The 10,440-nt window shown below is 39.0% G+C and overlaps 1 long non-coding RNA gene across 2 annotated transcripts; it reads left to right on the top strand.

Annotated features, from left to right (window-relative positions):
• The first annotated feature begins 255 nt into the window (after positions 1 to 255).
• Positions 256 to 10,062, top strand: LOC149459647 (uncharacterized). Of its 2 annotated transcripts, XR_016313235.1 has the most exons (5): positions 256 to 319; positions 442 to 503; positions 5,967 to 5,998; positions 9,337 to 9,602; positions 9,792 to 10,062. It is a non-coding gene; the product is annotated as an uncharacterized LOC149459647 (long non-coding RNA). The 2 variants fall into 2 exon arrangements; XR_016313234.1 differs by lacking the exon at positions 256 to 319 and having other exon boundaries at positions 346 to 503.
• The last annotated feature ends 378 nt before the right edge of the window (positions 10,063 to 10,440 follow it).

Raw genomic sequence — 10,440 nt, 5'->3', positions numbered from 1 at the left:
TTAAAACCATTACTGGGGTAACCATTTATCCAGTGATATTTTTTCCTTCTGTACTTTAACACGCATCATCTAAAATGATGATAGCTAATGTCAAACACCATTTTATTACTAGAAATGCACTCCTCTGGTTTTCATTAAACAGATTATTTTGTAAAAGAGGTATTTATATGAGCTATGAGACATAACTAGTTTTGCAAGAATGTCAGCTGACTGTACAGTCACAAGGTATTACGTAATTGTTTCTGTCTTGTTTAGACGTGTTCTATGCAGATCTGTTACATCCTATACGCCCCTGTGACAAAGGTGCTGGTCAGCTAAGGTAGATTATTGACTAGCTGATAAGTGACATCAATGATACCATTTATAATACAGGCTGGAAAATACCTAGTACACACCCTGCCACATCTCTCTGACTTTTACCCTATTCCCCTTTTTGTGTAGAGCAGAAGAGAAGTGCCTGGAGCAAACATCACAGAACGTTACCGCCACAGTCCAAGTGTCTGGTATGTACATTATACATGGGATATCCACAACTTTTACTGTTTAATGTATTATATATATATATGTAATCATTTAGTCCGTATAATATACGTTAGCTTACAGTTATTCAGTATTTATCATATCATGGAACAAGTTGGGAAACGTCTCCCCTGTTATGAACACCCACTGCTCTCAGATTTAACCATGTTTGCTTTTTTGCTTTTTGTTACTTTTTTTAAGTAATTTGTATAAAAATTTCTAGACACGGTGCAACTGACAAAATTAGATATAGGGCACAGAACAAAAAAGGGAAGGGAGGTAAATTCCTGTTTTACTTTACTTGATTACTTTATAAAACTTTAGATTTCTTTTAAGTAAAATATTATTGGCTCTAATAGTAATCTAAAAATCTGGTTGTACAATTAAAGAGATACATTTTTTTTGCACTTTTAGCAGCTGATTTAGTTCCTCTGTATTCCTTTTCTGGTGACAACCCCCAATTTTGGATTTTCTTTCACTTTCACTCTTGGTAATAACGGTCTCCAGGACAAATAGAAAAGGTGAATCCATCTAATGGGGACGCAGACAGCAATGAGAAACTGACAAATGTTCTAAACCTTCTCCACTCCATCCAAAATTAACCACTTGCCCTCCAGAGGATTTACCCCCCTTCCTGACCAGGCAATTCTGTGTGATACGGCACTGTGTTACTTTAGCTGACAATTGCGCAGTCATGCAGCGCTGAACCCAAATGAAATTTACATCCTTTTTTCCCCACAAATAGAGCTTTCTTTCGGTGGTATTTGATCACCTCTGCGCTTTTATTTTTTGCGCTGTACACAAAAAAAGACTGACAATTTTTAAAACTAAACTATATTTTTTACTTTTTGCTATTAAACATGTCCAATAAACAATTTAAAAAATCAAATTTCGTCATAAATGTAGGCCAAAATGTATTCTGCTACATGTCTTTGCTAAAAAAAAAATCCCCATATCTGTAAATTAATTGGTTTACGTGAAAGTTATAGGGTTTACAAATGGCGGTATATATACTGGAATTTCTTTTTTACTAGTAATAGCGGCGATCAGCGACTTATAGCAGGACTGCGGCGGGCATTCTGACACTGAGGGGAACAGCAATGGTGTCACTGACACCCCCAGTGACACCAATACAGTGACCATTGCTAATAAAAAGCACTGACACTGTACTAATGGCACTGGGCAGGAAGGGGTTAACATGTGGGGCAATCAAAGGGTTAACTGTGTGCTGTTTTACTGTGTGTGCTGTGTTTGTGTTTCACTGTAAGCACACTGCTTTGCATGGCTGTGCTATGCAGAGCCGCAGAGCCATACAAAGCAGTGTGCAGGAGCTGACAGGGGAGATATGTGTATTGTTTACATACAGGTCTCCCCCCCGTTGGAAATCCTTGGAGATTGCCGGGTGCCGGCGGGGAATCACTGGCCAAGACCCAGTGATTGACAGCTGAGGCCACGAATGGCAGCATGGGCAGGGCCCGGGTAGGGTATTTCTGCTATAGGGCAGTGCGGAAGCGGTTACAAGTTGCAATTTAGCAGCTCATTTCTGTCCAGGGGAAGGTAAAAGAACATTTACTGATGCCACAGGAGACATAGCTCTCCTACACTGCAGCAGTGGACATTGCTTTGATTTCCTCACATCCAGTGCAGGGCCATGGACCCTGCATCAGTCAGGATGATGTCAAAGAACCTGCAATCACTGGGGCATAGGGGAAAAGAGTCTGTAGGTACCAGTTTAGCAGTGTGGGAGCAGAGGAACAAGTAGACACAACTGCTGTATCCTGTTCTCCAAAGCATAAACAAGCAGTTAACTTTTAGTTTTCCCGGAGTTCAGGGTTAACTTTAGATTTACCAACATCTGTGCAGTACTAGGGCCTATCTAAACAATACAGTCTGTTTACATTCAATCAGATTTTCCCTGCACCACAAAGTTTGGAGGAAATGAGCAGGAGATTATGCTAAACCTACAGTATATAGTACATAAAAATTTAGAAACTGAAAGCTGGCAATACACAAAACATTTTCATTGTACAATATCTATGCAATGGGGTTGATTTACTAAAACTAGAAAGTGCAAAATCTGGTGCAGCTGTGCATGGTAGCCAATCAGCTTCCAGGTTTTTTTTTTGTCAATGCTTAATTGAACATGCTGAAGTTAGAAACTGATTGGCTACCATACAGAGCTGCACCAGTTTTGCACTCTCCAGTTTTAGTAAATCAACCCCAATATATTTTAGATTTACAATATTTTTGTAACGGTCTGCCTAAGTGACACAATCAATCTGTATCCAATAAAGTGGGCCTTGCATGATATAGTTAGGGGTAGATCGAATGGATATCATGCATGGTTAGCATATAGGGCATTGTACAGGAACTATACAATCAAATCCTAATTTTTGTGACCAATTTAAAGTGGTTGTAAACCTCAGACATGAAATATGAAGAAAGCATATCCCTCCATAGTGTATACTTGCATCCAGAATACTAAGTGTCATTTCTATCTGCTGCCTCATTCCTCTGCTATCTGCATGAGTCACTTCTGACAAGTGTTCCTTACACCATGAGGTAAAAAGGTGAGAGGGGAGGGAGCTCCAGCATGCAGCCCCATAAATGCCAATCAGTGCCCATCAGTGCTACCTATCACAGCCTCCTCATCAGTTTCACCTATCAATGCCCATAGGTGCTGCCTACCAGTGCCCATCAGTGCTGCCTATCAGTGCCCATCAGTACCACCTATCAGGGCCTCCTCATCAGTTCCACTTATCAGTTCCCATTAGTGCTGCCTGCCAGTGCCCATCAGTGCTGCCTATCAATGCCCATCAGTGCCACCTATCAGTGTCTCCTCAACAGTTCCGCCTATTAGTGCCACCAATCAGTGCCCATCGGTGCTGCTTACCAGTGCCCATCAGTGCTGCCTACCAGTGCCCATCTGTGCCGTCTATTAGTGCCCATCTGTGCTGCATATCAGTGCAGCCTCATCAGCGTACATCAATTCTGGAAAAAAATTACTTATTTGCAAAACGTTTTAACAGAAACTAAGAAAAACATTCTCTTTTAAAAATTTTCAAGTCTTTTTTTCATTTGCTTGGCAAAAAAAAATCACAGTGGTGATTAAGTACAACCAAAAGAAAGCTCTATCTGTCTCAAAAAATAGTAACATTTTTTATTTTGGGTACAGTGTTGCATGATTGAGTAATTGCCATTCAAAGTGTGACAGCACTGAAATCTGAAAATTGGCCTGGGCAGGAAGGGGGTGAAAGTGCCAGGTAGTGGTTAAAAAGAGAGAACAGTTCCGTGTTGTTGACCCTGCCACCCAGTCAGTCATTATAGTTATTAGGATGTCTTTCTATAAACTAGTGATATATGGTTAGAATCTTACACAAGCATGTAGAAATATGTCATATGTTTTAGAGCCTGAAATATATCTGTATTTAAAGTTGTTGTAAAGGTTGAAGGTTTTCTTTTACCTTAATGCATTCTCTTTTATTGTAAGTCCCCCCCCCAGACCCCCACTAAATACCAGACCTCAATCCAGCACTGTGCCTGCTGCTCTCTCTCTCCCTCCTCACTGGACTCAGTGAGAGCAGCAGAAGGCATTTACTGCTGCTGTCAATCAAATCCAGTGACCAGGGATCGGGGGGGTGGAGCCGAGCCACACTGTGCATGTCAATAGACACACACAGCACGGCTTGGGAATCAAGCCTGCACATGTGCCACCATAGGAAGTTGCTTTCTATGGTGGCACACAGAGAAGTAGAGGGGCCAAGGAGGACTGAGGCTCCTCTGTGCAAAGCCATTGCACAGAGCAGGTAAGTTCACAATCACTTTAAAGTGTATGAAATGCCAACAACTATTTATTTATTATGTTTGGCATCATGTCTCACTTTACACAGTTTAGAAACAATTTTTTTTTATGTCTGTTGCAAAATTTCTTACCTGGTGATTCTGCCAGTAAGGGTTCATTTACAGGTGAGATCAGGTGAGACCTGATATGATAATATAGCCAATCATGTCTCTACACATGCTGCTGGCATGACAAAACTTAGCATGTCGCTTTTGGCGGGCAGTGTCACCACCAAACGAATGCAGTTCTATGAGGCTACACTGGAACCACATCGTAACCGAGTGCAATGCATGTGACTGCTGCACAGCACTGCACCAATTATAGGGTTGAATCTGGCAGCAAGGAGGCAATATGGGTTATGTCTGACCACCTGTCAAACATGTCTAAAAAGCGATCTGAACGTGGATCTCTTTCAGAAGAGTGGCAGTTCCTGCAGCACTTGTGAACGAGCTCTAACAACTATTCCTTTTCTAGAGTGACAAAGATCATTTACTGCTTGTCAATTAGCAACAGCATTGTCAGCCTACTGTGTACTATTTTTCAGTTTGCTGTTGTGATGCCTATCAGATTTATTACATGATCAGCACGACAGCCAACTAAAGGAGCTTGCATGGCAGGCTGACAATGCTGCTGCTAATTGTGAAGCAATGGTTTATCGCTGTCAGACTGTAACAGGAAGGGCTGTTACTGGTAGGATCTCCAGGTTTAAAAAAAAAGTTTTCAACAGATTTAAATAATTTTTAATAATTGTTTGTTAGTGCAAATAAAAAAAGTATCACGTCAGTACTCAATTGTTTCTGCCGCAAATGCACTAATATGGCTACAATCACCTCAAGCAACAGATTTAAAAAAAGACTATTTGCGTAATAAAATGGTATCCAGTTAGCAATGATATCAAACATGCTGAAAAATAAATTTAGGGTTTACATACACTTACACAATGTTATCTGTTTGTAGCTATATTTTCTAATTCTGTTTCAACACTATATTTATATTATTATTTTTTTTATCACTTTTGAATGCTGTAATGATTAAACATTTGTAATTTTACACAGTTTATAAAAAAAAACTTAATGACGCATAAACATGAGATAAGGCAAAAATAGATTTAATTTACAATTTAGTACACATTTATTCTACATTATATATATATATATATATAATTATGTAGAATAAATGTGTATATATATATATATTACAAAGAGCCATTGGTGGGGAACCTTTGTGAAATACTGGAGAACACTGCTAGTCGGTAGGAAAGACCTTTGACAAAGGTGGTTATCAAGAATTCACCTTACATTGGTAGTCAGTGAGAGATGGAGTCAGATAAATCCAGTTACTTACCAGAGAGGGAAGAGAGGAGATTTTTCTTCACTAGTCTCTCCACTGATGGGCAAGTAAGTAGAGCCATAATGGGCCTTGTCTAATGCCCCTCCCTGCTCTCAGGCTCCATAGACAGCATTGCAGCCACATGGGCTGCTCTGGCTGTAGCTCTGCCAGTGGTAGACTAGGTTTTTAAATTACATGATACATCATCTGAGACTGAAATAAAATTCAAAGATTGATATTTCCATTATCTAATATTTTTTTTCTGTTGATTTTCAAGATTTCCAATCATGTGGAACCCAAGCCCATACGGTAAGTGATGACCAGATGTTACAAATTTTTTTATGTGCACAAGGTTCCTATGATTAGCATATATAGTGAATTCATTGAATGATCTCTTTAAAGACAATCTCTACCTTTTAAAGCAAGTTTTACTCAACCCAGGCTGGGCCCCTTGCTGGCACTGTTCTGGTTGCAGGGGACCAGTAATCTAGTACTGGCCAGTCCAATCATGCTGGCATCATCATTAAGACCCCTGTTCTGAATCCTGAGAGAACACTTCCACCGGGCAGCCTATAAGGAATGTCTACATCACACAGGCAGTGGCATTGACACCAAAGAAAGAACTTTGTGTCCTGTAAACAGAAGAAAGAAGATCTGGTCACAAAGACGTTTTGTATACCCCTAGTGGATTTAACAGATTTGCGCAGCACCCGGCCTGCACCCACTTACAATGCACACAGTTGCAGCATGGTGGTGCAGTTTTTACAAGGTTATAATAGTTGTTGAGGAAGTGACATATCGCCTCTTAGCCACCTGTTAAACTTCCACTAAAAAGTGATCCGACATGGATCTCTTTTCATAGAGGCAGCAAGTGCTGTGTGAACAAGCCCTTAGTGAGTTGACAGTTGAATTATTTCTGCTAAGTATCCTTTATGTATACTGAATAGCCATTGAATAAATTCCAGGTTTAGTCCTGCAATTTGCCCATGACTTTATTTTACTGTTAGAGTAAAACATCACTACTAATAACATGATCTCTTTAATCCTAGCATACAACATTCTAATGTATGTTCCTTAAATCTTTGTGAAAAAATAGCTTTATCCTGCCCAGAGAACAAAGTAACCCTTTCCTGATAGGCATTTGGGTTGCTGATGGCTCCCTGCAGTTTTGCCATACCGTGACACCATGCTGGTGCCATGAAGCTTTCCAAAAGTGGACCTATACTCAAATGTTAATAGCCATGCTGGATGAATAAAGGTTAAAAAAACAGATAACATATATTTTCTGGAGAAAATGCTACAACAGGCTTTCACTGGTGCTAGTCACATGAATAGCACTGGTCTCTCTTTTCAACAGAGATCACAAAAATCGGGCCATGTATGGCAACCTTTACGATTGTTTCACATGCACTTACACATTCAGTACATCCATTGTCAATGTGTGTGAACCATTCATAACTTTATAGAAAAACCGGACAGCTACACACTGATTACGTCACTTGCGTCAAAATAAACTTTATTCCACGCTATTAGTCTCAAGGAGATGGAGATGGCCTCTGACATGTTTCACGCTTACGGGCTTAGTCTTAGAGATCACTACTGGTAACATGGATAGACACCCAATACAGAGTGACAAACTGTAAGGGCATATAATAGGCTCCTATGTGCCACGTCCCATATTACTATGTAGAATGAACCAATAATTAAAAAGGCCAATTGCGGACTTAAGAGGCACTGCAACAAAAATATCTTTAAAATCACTTTATTGTAGAAATGTAGACCATTACATAGCAATTACATACATATTTTTCCAACAAGAATTCAAGACCACCAAAAGAGGGTAGAGTATTCTATGCTGATTACAAAACTCGTCAAAAATTATTAAAATTGACACAATTGTACCATAACCCGGTAAAGGTATCAAAAGACATAAATCAGATGTCGATACTGGTAATCACTTTATAGTTACTCTGTATTTACTCGACATGTTTCGCGAGAGTATCGCTTCTTCAGGAGTTACTTGATCTCTATGCAGAAATAATTCAACTGGTGACTTACTAATTATTTAAAGCCCCATTTGTAAGATTTGGGCAATGTGCAAGTAAGCTGATGATCACTTCTGGCCTTTAGAAATTATAGCTATCAAACAAAAAGTTTACCAACATGTTTAAAGATATGTTGGCCATTGATAGCCAAACATTCTCATTTCATTGGAGAAAATGAAACATGCCTTTACCATGCCTAAAATAAAATTATATATATAAGATATATATATAAAATCGAGCGCAGTGTATGGATGTAGATAGGGTAGCTGCTGGCACAAAAAGGCACCTCGTGAACCTCCAGAGTGAATGATAAAGCATGAAAGTGCAGCGCTAACTCAAATAATGATTAAACATATGATAGACCACATATGATTGTGGATCAGTAAAATGTCGGCGTAAGTTCATCAGATGTGCTAAATACGCATACAGTCTCCAATGTGTGAGGAGCCAAAAGTAGTGAATTTCAGAAATGATAAAAGATAGTCAAGTAATGCACTAACCAGATAGCGCATGTTAAAGCGCATGGGACATTTAAGACCTGCCCGTGGTACTCAGCCACTGTATCACTGGAACAAGGAGGTGTCATCTATAGGGTGACCACTAGATGTCATCTATCCGGATGGAAGCTGAGTCCAGCCACTGTATTAATGGATCAGGCGGGTGTCATCTATAGGGTGACCACTAGATGTCATCCGTTCCAGGAGGAGCTGTATCATGGATCCAGGGATGTCACTTGCAGATGTGTTCTTGCTAGGCACAGCCCCAGGACCTTCAGGATTACAGGCTCCCCAGAAATAAAGCGCCCGTGGAAAAAGGCCTCAAATAGTGTGATAACGTTTATTAAAGTCGATAAGCAATCAAAAAAGAACTTACTAACAAAGGTTCAGCTGCTCATAAACGGCCAGACCGGAGGTACATGTACAAAGGATAAACATAGCTTGGCACTTCACTAATGCGTATCGTGTAAGTACACATCATCAGAGGGACTGTGCCAGTGGTAAGTGTGGTGTTTTTATACCTAAAAAAGTGTCAAAAAAATGCCTTTACCATGCCTGCAAGGGTGAAACACATCAGAGAGGGGTGGTCCCTAGGTGGGGACTAATAGTGTGTTTTGTCTTGTGTTGATTTGATTCAAGTTACGTAATCGGTATACAGCTCTCCATTCTTTAAATGGTGTACACAGAGCATGGGCAGGTTCTTTTTGGGCAGGCATTAAATTTTAAGGAAGACAGAGGGAGATTACTGGAGCTTGGACTTTAGTTACAATAAGTTGATGGTCTTGCTGTGAAAGTATAGATTATGTTTAATAGTTGGCTGATGCAAGGCCACCTCAATTTAAATTGTTGGTGCTTTTCTTTCCATGTGTCATAAACAGGTTGAAATTACAAATAATATATAAATAGTTGTCATTATGAATCTTTTTTGAAACTATAGTGCATTTGATTGCACGATAGTGATATATAACCCTTGCACCAACAAAATAAGAAGCACACTTAAACCGGCTTAAAAATAAAATGTATTTAATATTCAGCTTTACATCTTGTGACATTTGTGTCATTCATATCTGTTTATAACAATGGATCTAACTGTGTTTTGTTAAAGGAAACCCAGCTTATCCTCCACCTCCAGGTCCACCCCCACCTTGCGTTCCTCCACCATGTCCACCAGGTTACCCACCTAGCCATTTTGGTCCACCCCATGGACATCATGGCCATCATGGACCTCATGGCCCTCATGGCCTCCACATTCATCTTGGACACCATGGGCACCACGGACACCATGGGCACCACGGACACTTTGGGCATCACGGACATCATGGGCATCACGGACACCATGGACATCACCATCACCATTGCTAGGCTAAAAAAGTGAGTTCACATTTAAACATATTATAGAATATAATATATTTGAATGGCTTTACTTCTGTTACTTTTAATCTATGCAACAAAATGTCAATGTCCAGATCTTTAATAAATATCCTGTTTCTCTAATTTAATGGTAAAATATTAATGATGTTTGTGAGCACATACATTAAATCTTTATTTTTCTAATTGCAGCACTGCCATGCACAAAAATGAGATAACGAATATTGTTGGAATGTTATGAATGGAGTCCCTCTCATTTAGAAGATTTTTGTTGTTTTGTAGCTTTGTTCATCTATTTAAACATGTATTCTTTTAAACATAAATTCATATTTTACAATGAATAAATTACTCAACTACATAATAAAACTTAATTAGAAAAAATAATTTGTGGTACTTTTAATATACAAAGTAAGATAATGTATACAAAATATAAATCATATACAAATAAAAATGTTACATGTTTGATCATTGTGTTTTTACTGCCAATTCTATTCCATTCTACCAGAAATATGTTGCACTTTTCATTGTTATTAATGACAGCATTTTTATTCATGATTTATAGAGTATTTTTATCTTCCATGACACTATAGTAAGTTTTACAAACAAGTGCTAATTATAGAGAAGAAGAATATGCACAGCACCTATATACAAATGCATATAAAAGAATATGTATATAACAGGAATTTGCCAGCCACTATGAGCTAAGGTGGTGTCCTGGCCTAGGCTTCCTAGGTAAAAAAAAATAAATACATCTTTAATAATAACTAACACATCATTTTCCAGAGGTTTCATTTCTCATCTGTAACATATTGTGAAAAACACTAGTTAGCACAATAACAGG

The sequence above is a fragment of the Staurois parvus genome, unplaced genomic scaffold (genome assembly GCF_062004578.1).
Source record: "Staurois parvus isolate SC_StPar_1 unplaced genomic scaffold, SC_StPar_1.0 ptg000251l, whole genome shotgun sequence".
Taxonomy (NCBI): domain Eukaryota; kingdom Metazoa; phylum Chordata; class Amphibia; order Anura; family Ranidae; genus Staurois; species Staurois parvus.
This window is presented reverse-complemented; position numbering and strand designations above follow the sequence as displayed.